We start from the raw sequence: 26,200 nt of genomic DNA on the forward strand, positions 1-26,200 counted from the left end.
TGTGGTGGGATGACATGGGGCGGTATGTACAGGAGAGGAGTGGGGAGGGGATGACATGGGGCAGTATGTACAGGAGAGGAGTGTGGAGGGGTGACATGGGGCAGTATGTACAGGAGAGGAGTGTGTAGGGATGACATGGGACGGTATGTACAGGAGAGGAGTGTGGAGGGGTGACATGGGGCGGTATGTACAGGAGAGGAGTGTGGAGGGGTGACATGGGGCGGTATGTACAGGAGAGGAGCGTGGAGGGGTGACATGGGGCGGTATGTACAGGAGAGGAGTGTGGAGGGGTGACATGGGGTGGTATGTACAGGAGAGGAGCGTGGAGGGGTGACATGGGACGGTATGTACAGGAGAGGAGTGTGGAGGGGTGACATGGGACGGTATGTACAGGAGAGGAGTGTGTAGGGATGACATGGGGCGGTATGTACAGGAGAGGAGTGTGGAGGGGTGACATGGGACGGTATGTACAGGAGAGGAGTGTGGAGGGGTGACATGGGACGGTATGTACAGGAGAGGAGTGTGTAGGGATGACATGGGGCGGTATGTACAGGAGAGGAGTGTGGAGGGGTGACATGGGACGGTATGTACAGGAGAGGAGTGTGGAGGGGTGACATGGGGCGGTATGTACAGGAGAGGAGCGTGGAGGGATGACATGGGGCGGTATGTACAGGAGAGGAGTGTGGAGGGGTGACATGGGACGGTATGTACAGGAGAGGAGTGTGGAGGGGTGACATGGGGCGGTATGTACAGGAGAGGAGCGTGGAGGGATGACATGGGGTGGTATGTACAGGAGAGGAGTGTGGAGGGGTGACATGGGGCGGTATGTACAGGAGAGGAGCGTGGAGGGGTGACATGGGACGGTATGTACAGGAGAGGAGTGTGGAGGGGTGACAAGGGACGGTATGTACAGGAGAGGAGTGTGGAGGGGTGACATGGGGCGGTATGTACAGGAGAGGAGTGTGGAGGGGTGACATAGGGCGGTATGTACAGGAGAGGAGTGTGGAGGGGTGACATAGGGCGGTATGTACAGGAGAGGCCCGTGGAGGGGTGACATGGGGCGGTATGTACAGGAGAGGAGTGTGGAGGGGTGACATGGGGCGGTATATACAGGAGAGGAGAGTGGAGGGGTGACATGGGGCGGTATATACAGGAGAGGAGAGTGGAGGGATGACGTGGGGAGGTATGTACAGGAGAGGAGGGTGGAGGGATGACATGGGGTGGTATGTACAGGAGAGGAGTGTGGAGGTGTGACATGGGGTGGTATGTACAGGAGAGGAGTGTGGAGGGATGACATGGGGCGGTATGTACAGGAGAGGAGTGTGGAGGGGTGACATGGGGCGGTATGTACAGGAGAGGAGTGTGGAGGGGTGACATGGGACGGTATGTACAGGAGAGGAGTGTGGAGGGGTGACATGGGGCGGTATGTACAGGAGAGGAGTGTGGAGGTGTGACATGGGGCGGTATGTACTGGAGAGGAGTGTGGAGGGATGACAGTGGGTTGTATGTACAGGAGAGGAGTGTGGAGGGATGACATGGGGTGGTATGTACAGGAGAGGAGTGTGGAGGTGTGACATGGGGTGGTATGTACAGGAGAGGAGTGTGGAGGGATGACATGGGGCGGTATGTACAGGAGAGGAGTGTGGAGAGGTGACATGGGGCGGTATGTACAGGAGAGGAGTGTGTAGGGATGACATGGGACGGTATGTACAGGAGAGGAGTGTGGAGGGGTGACATGGGACGGTATGTACAGGAGAGGAGTGTGGAGGGGTGACATAGGGCGGTATGTACAGGAGAGGAGTGTGGAGGGGGTGACATGGGGCTGTATGTACAGGAGAGGAGTGTGGAGTGTATGACATGGGGTGGTATGTACAGGAGAGGAGTGTGGAGGGGGTGACATGGGGCGGTATGTACAGGAGAGGAGTGTAGAGGGATGACATGGGGCAGTATGTACAGGAGAGGAGTGTGGAGGGGTGACATGGGGCTGTATGTACAGGAGAGGAGTGTGGAGGGTATGACATGGGGCGGTATGTACAGGAGAGGAGTGTGGAGGGTATGACATGGGGCGGTATGTACAGGAGAGGAGTGTGTAGGGATGACATGGGACGGTATGTACAGGAGAGGAGTGTGGAGGGATGACATGGGGCGGTATGTACAGGAGAGGAGTGTGGAGAGGTGACATGGGGCGGTATGTACAGGAGAGGAGCGTGGAGGGGTGACATGGGACGGTATGTACAGGAGAGGAGTGTGGAGGGGTGACATGGGACGGTATGTACAGGAGAGGAGTGTGGAGGGGTGACATGGGGCGGTATGTACAGGAGAGGAGTGTGGAGGGGTGACATGGGGCGGTATGTACAGGAGAGGAGTGTGGAGGGGTGACATGGGGCGGTATGTACAGGAGAGGAGTGTGGAGGGGTGACATGGGGCGGTATGTACAGGAGAGGAGTGTGGATGGGTGACATGGGGCGGTATGTACAGGAGAGGAGTGTGGAGGGATGACATGGGGAGGTATGTACAGGAGAGGAGTGTGGAGGGGTGACATGGGGCGGTATGTACAGGAGAGGAGTGTGGATGGGTGACATGGGGCGGTATGTACAGGAGAGGAGTGTGGAGGGATGACATGGGGTGGTATGTACAGGAGAGAAGTGTGGAGGGGTGACATGGGGCGGTATGTACAGGAGAGGAGTGTGGAGGGATGACATGGGGCGGTATGTACAGGAGAGGAGTGTGGAGGGGTGACATGGGGCGGTATGTACAGGAGAGGAGTGTGGAGGGGTGACATGGGGCGGTATGTACAGGAGAGGAGTGTGGAGGTGTGACATGGGGCGGTATGTACAGGAGAGGAGTGTGGAGGGATGACATGGGGCGGTATGTACAGGAGAGGAGTGTGGAGGGATGACATGGGGCAGTATGTACAGGAGAGGAGTGTGGAGGTGTGACATGGGGCGGTATGTACAGGAGAGGAGTGTGGAGGGGTGACATGGGGCGGTATGTACAGGAGAGGAGTGTGGAGGGATGACATGGGGCAGTATGTACAGGAGAGGAGTGTGGAGGGGTGACATGGGGCAGTATGTACAGGAGAGGAGTGTGTAGGGATGACATGGGACGGTATGTACAGGAGAGGAGTGTGGAGGGGTGACATGGGACGGTATGTACAGGAGAGGAGTGTGGAGGGGTGACATAGGGCGGTATGTACAGGAGAGGAGTGTGGAGGGGGTGACATGGGGCTGTATGTACAGGAGAGGAGTGTGGAGTGTATGACATGGGGTGGTATGTACAGGAGAGGAGTGTGGAGGGGGTGACATGGGGCGGTATGTACAGGAGAGGAGTGTAGAGGGATGACATGGGGCAGTATGTACAGGAGAGGAGTGTGGAGGGGTGACATGGGGCTGTATGTACAGGAGAGGAGTGTGGAGGGTATGACATGGGGCGGTATGTACAGGAGAGGAGTGTGGAGGGTATGACATGGGGCGGTATGTACAGGAGAGGAGTGTGTAGGGATGACATGGGACGGTATGTACAGGAGAGGAGTGTGGAGGGGTGACATGGGGCGGTATGTACAGGAGAGGAGTGTGGAGGGGTGACATGGGGCGGTATGTACAGGAGAGGAGCGTGGAGGGGTGACATGGGGCGGTATGTACAGGAGAGGAGTGTGGAGGGGTGACATGGGGCGGTATGTACAGGAGAGGAGCGTGGAGGGGTGACATGGGACGGTATGTACAGGAGAGGAGTGTGGAGGGGTGACATGGGACGGTATGTACAGGAGAGGAGTGTGTAGGGATGACATGGGGCGGTATGTACAGGAGAGGAGTGTGGAGGGGTGACATGGGACGGTATGTACAGGAGAGGAGTGTGGAGGGGTGACATGGGGCGGTATGTACAGGAGAGGAGCGTGGAGGGATGACATGGGGTGGTATGTACAGGAGAGAAGTGTGGAGGTGTTACATGGGGTGGTATGTACAGGAGAGGAGTGTGGAGGTGTTACATGGGGTGGTATGTACAGGAGAGGAGTGTGGAGGGATGACATGGGGCGGTATGTACAGGAGAGGAGTGTGGAGGGGTGACATGGGGCGGTATGTACAGGAGAGGAGCGTGGAGGGGTGACATGGGACGGTATGTACAGGAGAGGAGTGTGGAGGGGTGACATGGGACGGTATGTACAGGAGAGGAGTGTGGAGGGATGACGTTGGGCGGTATGTACAGGAGAGGAGTGTGGAGGGATGACAGTGGGTTGTATGTACAGGAGAGGAGTGTGGAGGGATGACATGGGGTGGTATGTACAGGAGAGGAGTGTGGAGGTGTGACATGGGGTGGTATGTACAGGAGAGGAGTGTGGAGGGATGACATGGGGCGGTATGTACAGGAGAGGAGCGTGGAGGGGTGACATGGGGCGGTATGTACAGGAGAGGAGCGTGGAGGGGTGACATGGGACGGTATGTACAGGAGAGGAGTGTGGAGGGGTGACATGGGACGGTATGTACAGGAGAGGAGTGTGGAGGGGTGACATGGGGCGGTATGTACAGGAGAGGAGTGTGGAGGGGTGACATGGGGCGGTATGTACAGGAGAGGAGTGTGGAGGGGTGACATGGGACGGTATGTACAGGAGAGGAGTGTGGAGGGGTGACATAGGGCGGTATGTACAGGAGAGGAGTATGGAGGGATGACATGGGGCGGTATGTACAGGAGAGGAGTGTGGAGGGGTGACATCGGGCAGTATGTACAGGAGAGGAGTGTGGAGGGGTGACATGGGGCGGTGTGTACAGGAGAGGAGTGTGGAGGGGTGACATGGGACGGTATGTACAGGAGAGGAGTGTGGTTGGGTCACATGGGGCGGTATGTACAGGAGAGGAGTGTGGAGGGGGTGACATGGGGAGGTATGTACAGGAGAGGAGTGTGGAGGGGTGACATGGGGCGGTATGTACAGGAGAGGAGTATGGAGGGATGACATGGGGCAGTATGTACAGGAGAGGAGTGTGGAGGGGTGACATGGGGCGGTATGTACAGGAGAGGAGTGTGGAGGGGGTGACATGGGGAGGTATGTACAGGAGAGGAGTGTGGAGAGATGACATGGGGCGGTGTGTACAGGAGAGGAGTGTGGAGGGGTGACATGGGGCGGTATGTACAGGAGAGGAGTGTGGAGGGGTGACATGGGGCGGTATGTACAGGAGAGGAGTGTGGATGGGTGACATGGGGCGGTATGTACAGGAGAGGAGTGTGGAGGGATGACATGGGGTGGTATGTACAGGAGAGAAGTGTGGAGGGGTGACATGGGGCGGTATGTACAGGAGAGGAGTGTGGAGGGGTGACATGGGGCGGTATGTACAGGAGAGGAGTGTGGATGGGTGACATGGGGCGGTATGTACAGGAGAGGAGTGTGGAGGGATGACATGGGGCGGTATGTACAGGAGAGGAGTGTGGAGGGGTGACATGGGGCGGTATGTACAGGAGAGGAGTGTGGAGGGTGTGACATGGGGCGGTATGTACAGGAGAGGAGTGTGGAGGGATGACATGGGGCGGTATGTACAGGAGAGGAGTGTGGAGGGATGACATGGGGCGGTATGTACAGGAGAGGAGTGTGGAGGGGTGACATGGGGCGGTATGTACAGGAGAGGAGTGTGTAGGGATGACATGGGACGGTATGTACAGGAGAGGAGTGTGTAGGGATGACATGGGACGGTATGTACAGGAGAGGAGTGTGTAGGGATGACATGGGGCTGTATGTACAGGAGAGGAGTGTGTAGGGATGACATGGGACGGTATGTACAGGAGAGGAGTGTGTAGGGATGACATGGGGCTGTATGTACAGGAGAGGAGTGTGGAGGGGTGACATGGGACGGTATGTACAGGAGAGGAGTGTGGAGGGGTGACATAGGGCGGTATGTACAGGAGAGGAGTGTGGAGGGGTGACATAGGGCGGTATGTACAGGAGAGGAGTGTGGAGGGGGTGACATGGGGCTGTATGTACAGGAGAGGAGTGTGGAGTGTATGACATGGGGTGGTATGTACAGGAGAGGAGTGTGGAGGGGGTGACATGGGGCGGTATGTACAGGAGAGGAGTGTAGAGGGATGACATGGGGCAGTATGTACAGGAGAGGAGTGTGGAGGGGTGACATGGGGCTGTATGTACAGGAGAGGAGTGTGGTGGGATGACATGGGGCGGTGTGTACAGGAGAGGAGTGTGGAGGGTATGACATGGGGCGGTATGTACAGGAGAGGAGTGTGTAGGGATGACATGGGGCGGTATGTACAGGAGAGGAGTGGGGAGGGGTGACATGGGGCGGTATGTACAGGAGAGGAGTGTGGAGGGATGACATGGGGCAGTATGTACAGGAGAGGAGTGTGGAGGGGTGACATGGGGCAGTATGTACAGGAGAGGAGTGTGTAGGGATGACATGGGACGGTATGTACAGGAGAGGAGTGTGGAGGGGTGACATAGGGCGGTATGTACAGGAGAGGAGTGTGGAGGGGGTGACATGGGGCTGTATGTACAGGAGAGGAGTGTGGAGTGTATGACATGGGGTGGTATGTACAGGAGAGGAGTGTGGAGGGGGTGACATGGGGTGGTATGTACAGGAGAGGAGTGTGGAGGGGTGACATGGGGCTGTATGTACAGGAGAGGAGTGTGGTGGGATGACATGGGGCGGTATGTACAGGAGAGGAGTGTGGTTGGGTCACATGGGGCGGTATGTACAGGAGAGGAGTGTGGAGGGGTGACATGGGGCGGTATGTACAGGAGAGGAGTGTGGTGGGATGACATGGGGCGGTATGTACAGGAGAGGAGTGTGTAGGGATGACATGGGACGGTATGTACAGGAGAGGAGTGTGGAGGGGTGACATGGGGCGGTATGTACAGGAGAGGAGTGTGGAGGGGTGACATGGGGCGGTATGTACAGGAGAGGAGCGTGGAGGGGTGACATGGGGCGGTATGTACAGGAGAGGAGTGTGGAGGGGTGACATGGGGCGGTATGTACAGGAGAGGAGCGTGGAGGGGTGACATGGGACGGTATGTACAGGAGAGGAGTGTGGAGGGGTGACATGGGACGGTATGTACAGGAGAGGAGTGTGTAGGGATGACATGGGGCGGTATGTACAGGAGAGGAGTGTGGAGGGGTGACATGGGACGGTATGTACAGGAGAGGAGTGTGGAGGGGTGACATGGGACGGTATGTACAGGAGAGGAGTGTGTAGGGATGACATGGGGCGGTATGTACAGGAGAGGAGTGTGGAGGGGTGACATGGGACGGTATGTACAGGAGAGGAGTGTGGAGGGGTGACATGGGGCGGTATGTACAGGAGAGGAGCGTGGAGGGATGACATGGGGTGGTATGTACAGGAGAGAAGTGTGGAGGTGTTACATGGGGTGGTATGTACAGGAGAGGAGTGTGGAGGGATGACATGGGGCGGTATGTACAGGAGAGGAGTGTGGAGGGGTGACATGGGGCGGTATGTACAGGAGAGGAGCGTGGAGGGGTGACATGGGACGGTATGTACAGGAGAGGAGTGTGGAGGGGTGACATGGGACGGTATGTACAGGAGAGGAGTGTGGAGGGATGACGTTGGGCGGTATGTACAGGAGAGGAGTGTGGAGGGATGACAGTGGGTTGTATGTACAGGAGAGGAGTGTGGAGGGATGACATGGGGTGGTATGTACAGGAGAGGAGTGTGGAGGTGTGACATGGGGTGGTATGTACAGGAGAGGAGTGTGGAGGGATGACATGGGGCGGTATGTACAGGAGAGGAGCGTGGAGGGGTGACATGGGGCGGTATGTACAGGAGAGGAGCGTGGAGGGGTGACATGGGACGGTATGTACAGGAGAGGAGTGTGGAGGGGTGACATGGGACGGTATGTACAGGAGAGGAGTGTGGAGGGGTGACATGGGGCGGTATGTACAGGAGAGGAGTGTGGAGGGGTGACATGGGGCGGTATGTACAGGAGAGGAGTGTGGAGGGGTGACATGGGACGGTATGTACAGGAGAGGAGTGTGTAGGGATGACATGGGGCTGTATGTACAGGAGAGGAGTGTGTAGGGATGACATGGGACGGTATGTACAGGAGAGGAGTGTGGAGGGGTGACATGGGGCGGTGTGTACAGGAGAGGAGTGTGGAGGGGGTGACATGGGGAGGTATGTACAGGAGAGGAGTGTGGAGAGATGACATGGGGCGGTGTGTACAGGAGAGGAGTGTGGAGGGGTGACATGGGGCGGTATGTACAGGAGAGGAGTGTGGAGGGGTGACATGGGGCGGTATGTACAGGAGATGAGTGTGGAGGGGTGACATGGGGCGGTATGTACAGGAGAGGAGTGTGGATGGGTGACATGGGGCGGTATGTACAGGAGAGGAGTGTGGAGGGATGACATGGGGTGGTATGTACAGGAGAGAAGTGTGGAGGGGTGACATGGGACGGTATGTACAGGAGAGGAGTGTGGAGGGGTGACATGGGGAGGTATGTACAGGAGAGGAGTGTGGAGGGGTGACATGGGGCGGTATGTACAGGAGAGGAGTGTGGATGGGTGACATGGGGCGGTATGTACAGGAGAGGAGTGTGTAGGGATGACATGGGGCTGTATGTACAGGAGAGGAGTGTGTAGGGATGACATGGGGCTGTATGTACAGGAGAGGAGTGTAGAGGGGTGACATGGGACGGTATGTACAGGAGAGGAGTGTGGAGGGGTGACATGGGACGGTATGTACAGGAGAGGAGTGTGGAGGGGTGACATGGGACGGTATGTACAGGAGAGGAGTGTGTAGGGATGACATGGGGCTGTATGTACAGGAGAGGAGTGTAGAGGGGTGACATGGGACGGTATGTACAGGAGAGGAGTGTGGAGGGGTGACATGGGACGGTATGTACAGGAGAGGAGTGTGGAGGGGTGACATGGGACGGTATGTACAGGAGAGGAGTGTGGAGGGGTGACATGGGGCAGTATGTACAGGAGAGGAGTGTGGTGGGATGACATGGGGCGGTATGTACAGGAGAGGAGTGGGGAGGGGTGACATGGGGCGGTATGTACAGGAGAGGAGTGTGGAGGGGTGACATGGGGCGGTATGTACAGGAGAGGAGTGTGTAGGGATGACATGGGACGGTATGTACAGGAGAGGAGTGTGGAGGGGTGACATGGGGCGGTATGTACAGGAGAGGAGTGTGGAGGGCTGACATGGAGCGGTATGTACAGGAGAGGAGCGTGGAGGGGTGACATGGGGCGGTATGTACAGGAGAGGAGTGTGGAGGGGTGACATGGGGCGGTATGTACAGGAGAGGAGCGTGGAGGGGTGACATGGGACGGTATGTACAGGAGAGGAGTGTGGAGGGGTGACATGGGACGGTATGTACAGGAGAGGAGTGTGTAGGGATGACATGGGGCGGTATGTACAGGAGAGGAGTGTGGAGGGGTGACATGGGACGGTATGTACAGGAGAGGAGTGTGGAGGGGTGACATGGGACGGTATGTACAGGAGAGGAGTGTGTAGGGATGACATGGGGCGGTATGTACAGGAGAGGAGTGTGGAGGGGTGACATGGGACGGTATGTACAGGAGAGGAGTGTGGAGGGGTGACATGGGGCGGTATGTACAGGAGAGGAGCGTGGAGGGATGACATGGGGTGGTATGTACAGGAGAGAAGTGTGGAGGTGTTACATGGGGTGGTATGTACAGGAGAGGAGTGTGGAGGGATGACATGGGGCGGTATGTACAGGAGAGGAGTGTGGAGGTGTGACATGGGGCGGTATGTACAGGAGAGGAGTGTGGAGGGATGACATGGGGCGGTATGTACAGGAGAGGAGTGTGGAGGGGTGACATGGGGCGGTATGTACAGGAGAGGAGCGTGGAGGGGTGACATGGGACGGTATGTACAGGAGAGGAGTGTGGAGGGGTGACATAGGGCGGTATGTACAGGAGAGGCGCGTGGAGGGGTGACATGGGGCGGTATGTACAGGAGAGGAGTGTGGAGGGGTGACATGGGGCGGTATATACAGGAGAGGAGAGTGGAGGGATGACGTGGGGAGGTATGTACAGGAGAGGAGTTTGGAGGGATGACATGGGGTGGTATGTACAGGAGAGGAGTGTGGAGGTGTGACATGGGGTGGTATGTACAGGAGAGGAGTGTGGAGGGATGACATGGGGCGGTATGTACAGGAGAGGAGTGTGGAGGGGTGACATGGGGCGGTATGTACAGGAGAGGAGCGTGGAGGGGTGACATGGGACGGTATGTACAGGAGAGGAGCGTGGAGGGGTGACATGGGACGGTATGTACAGGAGAGGAGTGTGGAGGGGTGACATGGGGCGGTATGTACAGGAGAGGAGTGTGGAGGGGTGACATAGGGCGGTATGTACAGGAGAGGAGTGTGGAGGGATGACGTTGGGCGGTATGTACAGGAGAGGAGTGTGGAGGGATGACAGTGGGTTGTATGTACAGGAGAGGAGTGTGGAGGGGTGACATGGGGTGGTATGTACAGGAGAGGAGTGTGGAGGGTATGACATGGGGCGGTATGTACAGGAGAGGAGTGTGGAGGGGGTGACATGGGGCGGTATGTACAGGAGAGGAGTGTGGAGGGATGACATGGGGTGGTATGTACAGGAGAGGAGTGTGGAGGGGTGACATGGGGAGGTATGTACAGGAGAGGAGTGTGGAGGGGTGACATGGGGTGGTATGTACAGGAGAGGAGCGTGGAGGGGTGACATGGGGCGGTATGTACAGGAGAGGAGTGACATGGGGCGGTATGTACAGGAGAGGAGTGTGGAGGGGGTGACATGGGGCGGTATGTACAGGAGAGGAGTGGGGAGGGGATGACATGGGGCGGTATGTACAGGAGAGGAGTGTGGTGGGATGACATGGGGCGGTATGTACAGGAGAGGAGTGTGTAGGGGTGACATGGTGCGGTATGTACAGGAGAGGAGTGTGGAGGGGTGACATGGTGCGGTATGTACAGGAGAGGAGTGTGTAGGGGTGACATGGTGCGGTATGTACAGGAGAGGAGTGTGGAGGGGTGACATGGTGCGGTATGTACAGGAGAGGAGTGTGGAGGGGTGACATGGGGCGGTATGTACAGGAGAGGAGTGTGGAGGGGTGACATGGGGTGGTATGTACAGGAGAGGAGTGTGGAGGGGATGACATGGGGTGGTATGTACAGGAGAGGAGTGGGGAGGGGATGACATGGGGCAGTATGTACAGGAGAGGAGTGTGGAGGGGTGACATGGGGCAGTATGTACAGGAGAGGAGTGTGTAGGGATGACATGGGGCTGTATGTACAGGAGAGGAGTGTGGAGGGGTGACATGGGGCTGTATGTACAGGAGAGGAGTGTGGAGGGGTGACATGGGACGGTATGTACAGGAGAGGAGTGTGGAGGGGTGACATGGGACGGTATGTACAGGAGAGGAGTGTGGAGGGGTGACATGGGACGGTATGTACAGGAGAGGAGTGTGGAGGGATGACATGGGGCGGTATGTACAGGAGAGGAGTGTGGAGGGGTGACATGGGGCTGTATGTACAGGAGAGGAGTGTGGAGGGGTGACATGGGGCGGTATGTACAGGAGAGGAGTGTGGAGGGGTGACATGGGGTGGTATGTACAGGAGAGGAGTGTGGAGGGATGACATGGGGTGGTATGTACAGGAGAGGAGTGTGGAGGGGGTGACATGGGGCGGTATGTACAGGAGAGGAGTGTGGAGGGATGACATGGGGCGGTATGTACAGGAGAGGAGCGTGGAGGGGTGACATGGGGCAATATGTACAGGAGAGGAGTGACATGGGGCTGTATGTACAGGAGAGGAGTGTGGAGGTGTGACATGGGGCGGTATGTACAGGAGAGGAGTGTGGAGGGGGTGACATGGGGCGGTATGTACAGGAGAGGAGTGTGTAGGGGTGACATGGGGGCGGTATGTACAGGAGAGGAGTGTGGAGGGATGACATGGGGTGGTATGTACAGGAGAGGAGTGTGGAAGGGTGACATGGGGTGGTATGTACAGGAGAGGAGCGTGGAGGGGTGACATGGGGCGGTATATACAGGAGAGGAGAGTGGAGGGATGACGTGGGGCGGTATGTACAGGAGAGGAGTGTGGAGGTGTGACATGGGGCGGTATGTACAGGAGAGGAGTGTGGAGGGGTGACATGGGGCGGTATGTACAGGAGAGGAGCGTGGAGGGGTGACATGGGACGGTATGTACAGGAGAGGAGTGTGGAGGGGTGACATGGGACGGTATGTACAGGAGAGGAGTGTGGAGGGGTGACATGGGGCGGTATGTACAGGAGAGGAGTGTGGAGGGGTGACATAGGGCGGTATGTACAGGAGAGGAGTGTGGAGGGATGACGTTGGGCGGTATGTACAGGAGAGGAGTGTGGAGGGATGACAGTGGGTTGTATGTACAGGAGAGGAGTGTGGAGGGGTGACATGGGGTGGTATGTACAGGAGAGGAGTGTGGAGGGTATGACATGGGGCGGTATGTACAATAGAGGAGTGTGGAGGGGGTGACATGGGGCAGTATGTACAGGAGAGGAGTGTGGAGGGATGACATGGGGTGGTATGTACAGGAGAGGAGTGTGGAGGGTTGACATGGGGAGGTATGTACAGGAGAGGAGTGGGGAGGGGATGACATGGGGCGGTATGTACAGGAGAGGAGTGTGGTGGGATGACATGGGGCGGTATGTACAGGAGAGGAGTGTGGAAGGGTGACATGGGACGGTATGTACAGGAGAGGAGTGTGGAGGGGTGACATGGGACGGTATGTACAGGAGAGGAGTGTGTAGGGATGACATGGGGCGGTATGTACAGGAGAGGAGTGGGGAGGGGATGACATGGGGCGGTATGTACAGGAGAGGAGTGTGGTGGGATGACATGGGGCGGTATGTACAGGAGAGGAGTGTGGAGGGTATGACATGGGGTGGTATGTACAGGAGAGGAGTGTGGAGGGGGTGACATGGGGCGGTATGTACAGGAGAGGAGTGTGGAGGGGTGACATGGGGCAGTATGTACAGGAGAGGAGTGTGGAGGGATGACATGGGGTGGTATGTACAGGAGAGGAGTGTGGAGGGGTGACATGGGGAGGTATGTACAGGAGAGGAGTGGGGAGGGGATGACATGGGGCGGTATGTACAGGAGAGGAGTGTGGTGGGATGACATGGGGCGGTATGTACAGGAGAGGAGTGGGGAGGGGATGACATGGGGCAGTATGTACAGGAGAGGAGTGTGGAGGGGTGACATGGGGCAGTATGTACAGGAGAGGAGTGTGTAGGGATGACATGGGGCTGTATGTACAGGAGAGGAGTGTGGAGGGGTGACATGGGGCTGTATGTACAGGAGAGGAGTGTGGAGGGGTGACATGGGACGGTATGTACAGGAGAGGAGTGTGGAGGGGTGACATGGGACGGTATGTACAGGAGAGGAGTGTGGAGGGGTGACATGGGACGGTATGTACAGGAGAGGAGTGTGGAGGGATGACATGGGGCGGTATGTACAGGAGAGGAGTGTGGAGGGGTGACATGGGGCTGTATGTACAGGAGAGGAGTGTGGAGGGATGACATGGGGCGGTATGTACAGGAGAGGAGTGTGGAGGGGTGACATGGGGCTGTATGTACAGGAGAGGAGTGTGGAGGGGTGACATGGGGCGGTATGTACAGGAGAGGAGTGTGGAGGGGTGACATGGGGTGGTATGTACAGGAGAGGAGTGTGGAGGGATGACATGGGGCAATATGTACAGGAGAGGAGTGACATGGGGCGGTATGTACAGGAGAGGAGTGTGGAGGGGTGACATGGGGTGGTATGTACAGAAGAGGCGTGTGGAGGGATGACATGGGGCGGTATGTACAGGAGAGGAGTGTGGAGGGTATGACATGGGGCTGTATGTACAGGAGAGGAGTGTGGAGGGGTGACATGGGACGGTATGTACAGGAGAGGAGTGTGGAGGGGTGACATGGGGTGGTATGTACAGGAGAGGAGTGTGGAGGGATGACATGGGGTGGTATGTACAGGAGAGGAGTGTGGAGGGGTGACATGGGGCGGTATGTACAGGAGAGGAGCGTGGAGGGGTGACATGGGGCGGTATGTACAGGAGAGGAGTGACATGGGGCGGTATGTACAGGAGAGGAGTGTGGAGGGATGACATGGGGTGGTATGTACAGGAGAGGAGTGTGGAGGGGTGACATGGGGCGGTATGTACAGGAGAGGAGTGTGGAGGGATGACATGGGGCGGTATATACAGGAGAGGAGTGTGGAGGGGTGACATGGGGTGGTATGTACAGGAGAGGAGTGTGGAGGGTATGACATGGGGCGGTATGTACAGGAGAGGAGTGTGGAGGGGGTGACATGGGGCGGTATGTACAGGAGAGGAGTGTGTAGGGATGACATGGGGCTGTATGTACAGGAGAGGAGTGTAGAGGGGTGACATGGGACGGTATGTACAGGAGAGGAGTGTGGAGGGGTGACATGGGACGGTATGTACAGGAGAGGAGTGTGGAGGGGTGACATGGGGCAGTATGTACAGGAGAGGAGTGTGGTGGGATGACATGGGGCGGTATGTACAGGAGAGGAGTGGGGAGGGGTGACATGGGGCGGTATGTACAGGAGAGGAGTGTGGAGGGGTGACATGGGGCAGTATGTACAGGAGAGGAGTGTGTAGGGATGACATGGGACGGTATGTACAGGAGAGGAGTGTGGAGGGGTGACATGGGACGGTATGTACAGGAGAGGAGTGTGGAGGGGTGACATAGGGCGGTATGTACAGGAGAGGAGTGTGGAGGGGTGACATAGGGCGGTATGTACAGGAGAGGAGTGTGGAGGGGGTGACATGGGGCTGTATGTACAGGAGAGGAGTGTGGAGGGATGACATGGGGCGGTATGTACAGGAGAGGAGTGTGGAGTGTATGACATGGGGTGGTATGTACAGGAGAGGAGTGTGGAGGGGGTGACATGGGGCGGTATGTACAGGAGAGGAGTGTAGAGGGATGACATGGGGCAGTATGTACAGGAGAGGAGTGTGGAGGGGTGACATGGGGCGGTATGTACAGGAGAGGAGTGTGGAGGGGTGACATCGGGCAGTATGTACAGGAGAGGAGTGTGGAGGGGTGACATGGGGGGGTATGTACAGGAGAGGAGTGTGGAGGTGTGACATGGGGCGCTATGTACAGGAGAGGAGTGTGGAGGGGTGACATGGGACGGTATGTACAGGAGAGGAGTGTGGAGGGGTGACATGGGGCGGTATGTACAGGAGAGGAGTGTGGAGGGATGACATGGGGCTGTATGTACAGGAGAGGAGTGTGGAGGGGTGACATCGGGCAGTATGTACAGGAGAGGAGTGTGGAGGGGTGACATGGGGCGGTATGTACAGGAGAGGAGTGTGGAGGGGTGACATGGGGGGGTATGTACAGGAGAGGAGTGTGGAGGGGTGACATGGGACGGTATGTACAGGAGAGGAGTGTGGAGGGATGACATGGGGCGGTATGTACAGGAGAGGAGTGTGGAGGGGTGACATGGGGGGGTATGTACAGGAGAGGAGTGTGGAGGGGTGACATGGGACGGTATGTACAGGAGAGGAGTGTGGAGGGATGACATGGGGCGGTATGTACAGGAGAGGAGTGTGGAGGGGTGACATGGGGCGGTATGTACAGGAGAGGAGTGTAGAGGGATGACATGGGGCTGTATGTACAGGAGAGGAGTGTAGAGGGATGACATGGGGCTGTATGTACAGGAGAGGAGTGTGGAGGGGTGACATGGGACGGTATGTACAGGAGAGGAGTGTAGAGGGATGACATGGGGCTGTATGTACAGGAGAGGAGTGTAGAGGGATGACATGGGGCTGTATGTACAGGAGAGGAGTGTGGAGGGGTGACATGGGACGGTATGTACAGGAGAGGAGTGTGGAGGGGTGACATGGGGGCGGTATGTACAGGAGAGGAGTGTGGAGGGGTGACATGGGGCTGTATGTACAGGAGAGGAGTGTGGAGGGGTGACATGGGACGGTATGTACAGGAGAGGAGTGTAGAGGGATGACATGGGGCTGTATGTACAGGAGAGGAGTGTGGAGGGGTGACATGGGGCTGTATGTACAGGAGAGGAGTGTGGAGGGGTGACATGGGACGGTATGTACAGGAGAGGAGTGTGGAGGGATGACATGGGGCGGTATGTACAGGAGAGGAGTGTGGAGGGATGACATGGGGCTGTATGTACAGGAGAGGAGTGTGGAGGGGTGACGTGGGGCTGTATGTACAGGAGAGGAGTGTGGAGGGGTGACGTGGGGCGATATGTACAGGAGAGGAGTGTGGAGGGGTGACATGGGGCGGTATGTACAGGAGAGGAGTGTGGAGGGATGACATGGGGCGGTATGTAAAGGAGAGGAGTGTGGATGGGTGACATGGGGCGATATGTACAGGAGAGGAGTGTGGAGGGGTGACATGGGGCGGTATGTAGAGGAGAGGAGTGTGGAGGGTATGACATGGGGCGGTATGTACAGGAGAGGAGTGTGGAGGGGTGACATGGGGCGGTATGTACAGGAGAGGAGTGTGGAGGGATGACATGGGGCGGTATGTACAGGAGAGGAGTGACATGGGGCGGTATGTACAGGAGAGGAGTGACATGGGGCGGTATATACAGGAGAGGAGTGTGGAGGGATGACATGGGGCGGTATGTACAGGAGAGGAGTGTGGAGGGGTGACATGGTGCGGTATGTACAGGAGAGGAGCGTGGAGGGATGACATGGGGTGGTATGTACAGAAGAGGCGTGTGGAGGGGGTGACATGGGGGCGGTATGTACAGGAGAGGAGTGTGGAGGGTATGACATGGGGTGGTATGTACAGGAGAGGAGTGTGGAGGGGTGACATGGGGCGGTATGTACAGAAGAGGCGTGTGGAGGGGGTGACATGGGGGCGGTATGTACAGGAGAGGAGTGTGGAGGGTATGACATGGGGTGGTATGTACAGGAGTGGAGTGTGGAGGGGTGACATGGGGCGGTATGTACAGGAGAGGAGTGTGGAGGGGGTGACATGGGGGCGGTATGTACAGGAGAGGAGTGTGGAGGGTATGACATGGGGTGGTATGTACAGGAGAGGAGTGTAGAGGGATGACATGGGGCTGTATGTACAGAAGAGGAGTGTGGAGGGGTGACATGGGGCTGTATGTACAGGAGAGGAGTGTGGAGGGGTGACATGGGGCGGTATGTACAGGAGAGGAGTGTGGAGGGATGACATGGGGCGGTATGTACAGGAGAGGAGTGTGGAGGGATGACATGGGGCGGTATGTACAGGAGAGGAGTGTGGAGGGGGTGACATGTGGGCGGTATGTACAGGAGAGGAGTGTGGAGGGATGACATGGGGTGGTATGTACAGGAGAGGAGCGTGGAGGGATGACATGGGGCGGTATGTACAGGAGAGGAGCGTGGAGGGATGACATGGCGCGGTATGTACAGGAGAGGAGTGTGGAGGGATGACATGGGGCGGTATGTACAGGAGAGGAGTGTGGAGGGATGACATGGGGCGGTATGTACAGGAGAGGAGTGTGGAGGGATGACATGGGGTGGTATGTACAGGAGAGGAGTGTGGAGGGATGACATGGGGCGGTATGTACAGAAGAGGAGGGTGGAGGGGGTGACATGCGGGCGGTATGTACAGGAGAGGAGTGTGGAGGGATGACATGGGGTGGTATGTACAGGAGAGGAGTGTGGAGGGATGACATGGGGCGGTATGTACAGGAGAGGAGTGTGGAGGGATGACATGGGGTGGTATGTACAGTAGAGGAGTGTGGAGGGATGACATGGGGCGGTATGTACAGGAGAGGGGTGACATGGGGCGGTATGTACAGGAGAGGAGTGTGGAGGGGGTGACATGGGGCGGTATGTACAGGAGAGGAGTGTGGAGGGGTGACATGGGGTGGTATGTACAGGAGAGGAGTGTGGAGGGATGACATGGGGCGGTATGTACAGGAGAGGAGTGTGGAGGGGTGACATGGGGTGGTATGTACAGGAGAGGAGCGTGGAGGGATGACATTGGGCGGTATGTACAGGAGAGGAGTGTGGAGGGTATGACATGGGGCGGTATGTACAGAAGAGGAGTGTGGAGGGATGACATGGGGCGGTATGTACAGGAGAGGAGTGTGGAGGGATGACATGGGGTGGTATGTACAGGAGAGGAGTGTGGAGGGGTGACATGGGGCGGTATGTACAGAAGAGGAGTGTGGAGGGGTGACATGGGGCGGTATGTAGAGGAGAGGAGTGTGGAGGGTATGACATGGGGCGGTATGTACAGGAGAGGAGTGTGGAGGGGTGACATGGGGCGGTATGTACAGGAGAGGAGTGTGGAGGGTATGACATGGGGCGGTATGTACAGAAGAGGAGTGTGGAGGGATGACATGGGATAGTATGTACAGGAGAGGAGCGTGGAGGGATGACATGGGGCGGTATGTACAGGAGAGGAGTGTGGAGGGGTGACGTGGGGCGGTATGTACAGGAGAGGAGTGTGGTGGGATGACATGGGGCGGTATGTACAGGAGAGGAGTGTGGAGGGATGACATGGGGCGGTATGTACAGGAGAGGGGTGACATGGGGTGGTATGTACAGAAGAGGAGGGTGGAGGGGGTGACATGTGGGCGGTATGTACAGGAGAGGAGTGTGGAGGGATGACATGGGGTGGTATGTACAGGAGAGGAGCGTGGAGGGATGACATGGGGCGGTATGTACAGGAGAGGAGCGTGAGGGATGACATGGCGCGGTATGTACAGGAGAGGAGTGTGGAGGGATGACATGGGGTGGTATGTACAGGAGAGGAGTGTGGAGGGGTGACATGGGGCTGTATGTACAGGAGAGGAGTGTGGAGGGGTGACATGGGGCGGTATGTACAGGAGAGGAGTGTGGAGGGATGACATGGGGCGGTATGTACAGGAGAGGAGTGTGGAGGGGTGACATGGGGCTGTATGTACAGAAGAGGAGTGTGGAGGGATGACATGGGGCGGTATGTACAGGAGAGGAGCGTGGAGGGATGACATGGGGCGGTATGTACAGGAGAGGAGTGTGGAGGGATGACATGGGTCGGTATGTACAGGAGAGGAGTGTGGAGGGGTGACATGGGGTGGTATGTACAGGAGAGGAGTGTGGAGGGTATGACATGGGGCGGTATGTACAGGAGAGGAGTGTGGAGGGATGACATGGGGCGGTATGTACAGGAGAGGAGCGTGGAGGGGTGACATGGGGCGGTATGTACAGGAGAGGAGTGTGGAGGGTATGACATGGGGCGGTATGTACAGGAGAGGAGTGTGGAAGGATGACATGGGGCGGTATGTACAGGAGAGGAGTGTGGAGGGGTGACATGGGGCGGTATGTACAGGAGAGGAGTGTGGAGAGATGACATGGGGCGGTATGTACAGAAGAGGAGTGTGGAGGGGTGACATGGGGGGTATGTACAGGAGAGGGGTGACATGGGGCGGTATGTACAGGAGAGGAGTGTGGAGGGATGACATGGGGCGGTATGTACAGAAGAGGAGTGTGGAGGGATGACATGGGATAGTATGTACAGGAGAGGAGCGTGGAGGGATGACATGGGGCGGTATGTACAGGAGAGGAGTGTGGAGGGGTGACGTGGGGCGGTATGTACAGGAGAGGAGTGTGGTGGGATGACATGGGGCGGTATGTACAGGAGAGGAGTGTGGAGGGATGACATGGGGCGGTATGTACAGGAGAGGGGTGACATGGGGTGGTATGTACAGAAGAGGAGGGTGGAGGGGGTGACATGTGGGCGGTATGTACAGGAGAGGAGTGTGGAGGGATGACATGGGGTGGTATGTACAGGAGAGGAGCGTGGAGGGATGACATGGGGCGGTATGTACAGGAGAGGAGCGTGAGGGATGACATGGCGCGGTATGTACAGGAGAGGAGTGTGGAGGGATGACATGGGGTGGTATGTACAGGAGAGGAGTGTGGAGGGGTGACATGGGGCTGTATGTACAGGAGAGGAGTGTGGAGGGGTGACATGGGGCGGTATGTACAGGAGAGGAGTGTGGAGGGATGACATGGGGCGGTATGTACCAGAGAGGAGTGTGGAGGGGTGACATGGGGCTGTATGTACAGAAGAGGAGTGTGGAGGGATGACATGGGGCGGTATGTACAGGAGAGGAGCGTGGAGGGATGACATGGGGCGGTATGTACAGGAGAGGAGTGTGGAGGGATGACATGGGTCGGTATGTACAGGAGAGGAGTGTGGAGGGGTGACATGGGGTGGTATGTACAGGAGAGGAGTGTGGAGGGTATGACATGGGGCGGTATGTACAGGAGAGGAGTGTGGAGGGATGACATGGGGCGGTATGTACAGGAGAGGAGCGTGGAGGGGTGACATGGGGCGGTATGTACAGGAGAGGAGTGTGGAGGGTATGACATGGGGCGGTATGTACAGGAGAGGAGTGTGGAAGGATGACATGGGGCGGTATGTACAGGAGAGGAGTGTGGAGGGGTGACATGGGGCGGTATGTACAGGAGAGGAGTGTGGAGAGATGACATGGGGCGGTATGTACAGAAGAGGAGTGTGGAGGGGTGACATGGGGGGTATGTACAGGAGAGGGGTGACATGGGGCGGTATGTACAGGAGAGGAGTGTGGAGGGATGACATGGGGCGGTATGTACAGGAGAGGAGCGTGGAGGGTTGACATGGGGCGGTATGTACAGGAGAGGAGTGTGGAGGGGGTGACATGGGGCGGTATGTACAGGAGAGGAGTGTGGAGGGGTGACATGGGGCGGTATGTACAGGAGAGGAGTGTGGAGGGGTGACATGGGGCGGTATGTACAGGAGAGGAGTGTGGAGGGGATGACATGGGGCGGTATGTACAGGAGAGGAGTGTGGAGGGTATGACATGGGGCGGTATGTACAGGAGAGGAGTGTGGAGGGATGACATGGGGCGGTATGTACAGGAGAGGAGTGTGGAGGGGTGACATGGGGCGGTATGTACAGGAGAGGAGTGTGGAGGGGGTGACATGGGGCGGTATGTACAGGAGAGGAGTGTGGAGGGGTGACATGGGGCGGTATGTACAGGAGAGGAGTGTGGAGGGGTGACATGGGACGGTATGTACAGGAGAGGAGTGTGGAGGGGTGACATGGGGCGGTATGTACAGGAGAGGAGTGTGGAGGGATGACATGGGGCGGTATGTACAGGAGAGGAGTGTGGAGGTGTGACATGGGGCGGTATGTACAGGAGAGGAGTGTGGAGGTGTGACATGGGGCGGTATGTACAGGAGAGGAGTGTGGAGGGGTGACATGGGGCGGTATGTACAGGAGAGGAGCGTGGAGGGGTGACATGGGGCGGTATGTACAGGAGAGGAGTGTGGAGGGTATGACATGGGGCGGTATGTACAGGAGAGGAGTGTGGAAGGATGACATGGGGCGGTATGTACAGGAGAGGAGTGTGGAGGGGTGACATGGGGCGGTATGTACAGGAGAGGAGTGTGGAGAGATGACATGGGGCGGTATGTACAGAAGAGGAGTGTGGAGGGGTGACATGGGGGGTATGTACAGGAGAGGGGTGACATGGGGCGGTATGTACAGGAGAGGAGTGTGGAGGGATGACATGGGGCGGTATGTACAGGAGAGGAGCGTGGAGGGTTGACATGGGGCGGTATGTACAGGAGAGGAGTGTGGAGGGGGTGACATGGGGCGGTATGTACAGGAGAGGAGTGTGGAGGGGTGACATGGGGCGGTATGTACAGGAGAGGAGTGTGGAGGGGTGACATGGGGCGGTATGTACAGGAGAGGAGTGTGGAGGGGATGACATGGGGCGGTATGTACAGGAGAGGAGTGTGGAGGGTATGACATGGGGCGGTATGTACAGGAGAGGAGTGTGGAGGGATGACATGGGGCGGTATGTACAGGAGAGGAGTGTGGAGGGGTGACATGGGGCGGTATGTACAGGAGAGGAGTGTGGAGGGGGTGACATGGGGCGGTATGTACAGGAGAGGAGTGTGGAGGGGTGACATGGGGCGGTATGTACAGGAGAGGAGTGTGGAGGGGTGACATGGGACGGTATGTACAGGAGAGGAGTGTGGAGGGGTGACATGGGGCGGTATGTACAGGAGAGGAGTGTGGAGGGATGACATGGGGCGGTATGTACAGGAGAGGAGTGTGGAGGTGTGACATGGGGCGGTATGTACAGGAGAGGAGTGTGGAGGTGTGACATGGGGCGGTATGTACAGGAGAGGAGTGTGGAGGGGTGACATGGGGCGGTATGTACAGGAGAGGAGCGTGGAGGGATGACATGGGCACACCTAACTGACATTTTTGGGGGTACCAGTGACATTACTACAGTATTCAGTGCTAAAAAATATGCACTGTCACTGTACTAATGACACTGGCAGGGAAGGGGTTAACCCAGGGGCGATAATAGGGTTAAATGTATGCATAGGGGGTGCTTTCTAACTGTGGGGGATGGGCTTGTGGAATCAGCACAGGGACCTGTGTTCCTAAATAGGAGAAACACAGGAGCCCTATGTTGATTGCTGACAGAACAATGGTCTGCCGTGTTTACAACAGCATGGGGAACAAACGCAGGCACCCGGCGGCAATCGTGGCCGCTGGCCCCGCAGATCAGCTTCCCCACTGGCGAATAGGCGCGGGCGCGCCCCCTCGTTCGCTCCTGCAAAGCGTTGTACGGGTACTTTGGTTTGCGGGAACTTGCTGCCGTATATCTGCAGCGTCTGGTCGGCAAGTGGTTAAATGGGAGATTTACAGTGAAGGAAACAGTACAGCTCTCTGAACAGTGTCTGGGGGGTGCTGTGGTTGCTGCTGCACAAAAAGTTTATCACCAACAGATCAAGAAGCTGACAGTCTCCATTAATAGAAGGCTTATGACTGCTATTGAAATGAAGGGTGGCTATATTCGCTATATCGGTAATTTAAAAGTTAATTGTTTATTTGTAAGTTTTGAGCTGTTTATTATTCTCACTTTAAGAGCCCATTCACACTAGCATGACTTGAGAGACGACTGTTGCCCCAGGTCGCCCCAAGTCGCTTGATATAACAAAAGCAATGTTAATCAATCAGTGCCGTCTTAATTGGCACTACTGAAGTCGCTCCGACTTCAAAAAAGGGTCCTGTACTACTTTGAGGCGACCTGTGATCCGACCTGTCCCATATACTTCAATGGGAGTCGCCTCCTTATCTTAATTGACACGACTTGTTATCAGACTTTCCAGGAAGAAGAAAGAGATTAGCCAGGCATTCCCCACATTGCAGCCATGCCTATTTGGTGTATCTATCTATCTATCTATCTATCTAATCTAATCTAATCTAATTAATCTATCTAATCGAATTAATCTATCTAATCTAATTAATCTATCTAATCTATCTATGTTATATATATTCCATTATCTCAGCTTGGTCTGTGTGAGTGGCACTGGTGGACACTGATACGTGGCACTGGTGGACACTGATTCGTGGCACTGGTGGACACTGATACGTGGCACTGGTGGACACTGATACGTGGCACTGGTGGGCACTGGATCGTGGCACTGATTCGTGGCACTGATATGTGGCACTGGTGGACACTGATATGTGGCACTGGTGGACACTGATATGTGGCACTGGTGGACACTGATTCGTGGCACTGATACATGGCACTGGTGGATACTGATTTGTGGCACTGGTGGGCACTGATTCGTGGCACTGATACATGGCACTGGTGGAAACTGATACGTGGCACTGGTGGACACTGATATGTGGCACTGGTGGACACTGATACGTGGCACTGATATGTGGCACTGGTGGACACTGATATGTGGCACTGATATGTGGCACTGGTGGACACTGATTTGTGGCACTGATACGTGGCACTGGTGGACACTGATTCGTGGCACTGATATGTGGCACTGGTGGACACTGATTTGTGGCACTGATACGTGGCACTGGTGGACACTGATTCGTGGCACTGGTGGACACTAATTCATGGCACTGGTGGGCAGTGGCACTGGTGGACACATACGTGGCACTGGTGGGCAGTGGCACTGGGGGACACTTATACGTGGCACTGGTTGACACTGATACGTGGCACTGGTGGGCAATGAGGAAATGAGTAAAAAAAAACAGAAAAGGGGAATTAGGTCACAACACATCATATTCTGATTGGCCAAACATAGTCATCTGTCATATAAGCCGCAAGTAGCGCTGAAGTCGCGGTAAAGTCGCAGTAAAATTGCGGCAAAGTCGCGGCAGTGTGAACGGGCTCTAACAGATGAAAATAAACAAGTGAGATGTGAAATTTTCATTTTACATCTCGTTGCATAATAATTCTCTACGTGAATAGTTGCCCAATAATTGAGCACACATCGATTTTTATTTCTTAAATATTCAGATTTGAGGTTTATTAACCTTTTGGATTGCTGCAGAGCACTGTAGTTCAATATTAACCTCTTGCCAACCGTCCGCCGCATACTGTGGCAGGCTGGCTTGGCTGCGCAAATCGCCGTACCTGTACGACAGTTCACGTAATCGCTCCTGGGGGACGAGCGCGCGCATGCCAGTGGTGTGCGCCTGCCCCCACTAGGCAGCGTAGATGCCCATCGAGGGGCCGGCGGCCGCAATTGCTGCTTGACACCCGCGATCGCTCCCCGCTGAGAGAGAACACCGGTCAGCTGTTGTAAACACAGCTGGCCGTTCTTCTCCCTGGAATGATCATAGAGTGCTTGTGATCCTTCTATATAGGAACACAGGTCTCTGTGATCATTTCACAAGCCCCTCCCCCATACAGTTAGAAAAACTCCCCTAGGCTCACAATTAACCCTTTGATCAGCCTTGGGTTAACCCCTTCCCTGCCAGTGTCATTAGTACAGTGACAGTGCATATTTTTGACTGATTACTGTAATGTCACTGGGCCCCCAAAAATGTAAAAAATGTCCGTTAGGTGTCCGATCTGTCCGCTGCAATGCCGCAGTCGCGTTGAAAAAAAAATCTCAGCTCGCTGCCATTACTAGTAAAAATAAATAAATAAAAATGACATAAATCTTCCTCCTAGATTGTAGACGCAACAACTTTTGCACAAACCAATCAAAATAGGCTTATTGGGATTTTTTTTTTTTTTACCAAAAATATGTAGCAGAATACAAATTGGCCTAAATGATGAAAAAAAATTAATTTATAAATTTTTTTTGGGAATGTTATATAGCAGAAAGTGAAAAATATTGTTTTTTTTTTTTCAGAATTGTTACTGTAATGTCACTGGTCCCCCCCCAAAAAGGCCAAAAATGTCCGTTAGGTGTCCAATCTGTCCGCTGCAGTGTCGCAGTCCCGTTAAAAAAAAATCGCAGCTCGCCGCCATTACTAGTAAAAATAAATCAATAAATAAAAATGACATAAATCTTCCCCCTAGTTTGTAGACGCAATATCTTTTGCACAAACCAATCAAAATACGCTTATTGGGATTTTTCTTTTACTAAAAATATGTAGCCAAATACAAATTGGCCTAAAATGATGAAAAAAAATAGATTTATAAAAAAAAAATTTTGGGGAATGTTATATAGCAGAAAGTGAAAAATGTTTTTTTTTTTTTTTCCAGAATTGTCACTCGTTTTTTGGTTATAGCGCAAAAAAATAAAAAATCGCACAGGTGATCAAGTACCACAATAAAAAGTTCTAATTGTGGGGGAAAAAAAGGACATAAATTTTACATGGGTACCATGTTGCACGACCCCGCAATTGTCCGTTAAAATAACTGTCGTGGACTTGCAATAGTGTGGCAAAGCTTACCTGTCCCTTCATGTCTGTATTAGAGGTCAGATTGCACTTCTGGTTCCTTTTTATCACCTCTCCTTCCTGTTCCTGCACCACCCAGATCATCACAGGAAGTCTATATTAACCAGTGCACTGCAGGTAGGCTTTGCTGTTCAACAGTGTTAGTTTCCTGTTTGCCGTGTGCTTGAACTACTCTTCTGTGTACCGACTTTGGCTTGTCTCTGACTATTCCTGTTTGCCTGTTACCCTGACCTTTGGCCTGTCCCTTGACTACCCTTGTCTGCCTGTTACCCCGACCTCGGCTTACCCATCACCATTCTGTGTGTCCTGAGTGGCTGCTTCCCTTCTCTCAGTACTGAGCGTGACCTGGGGGACCACAGGGGCGGCAACCTGGGCCCAGCTGCAGCCAAGTCCATCCTCACCACAAGAGGCTCTGGTGAACACCTGCTGGGTCTTAGACTCCGCGCCCCGGGGAATCTTGGGCTCACGTTCCGGTCCATCCGCAGCAGTCTGCTATTGGGTT

Source organism: Pelophylax lessonae, assembly GCF_965119305.1.
Source record: "Pelophylax lessonae genome assembly, chromosome: 2".
In the NCBI taxonomy this organism is placed as follows: domain Eukaryota; kingdom Metazoa; phylum Chordata; class Amphibia; order Anura; family Ranidae; genus Pelophylax; species Pelophylax lessonae.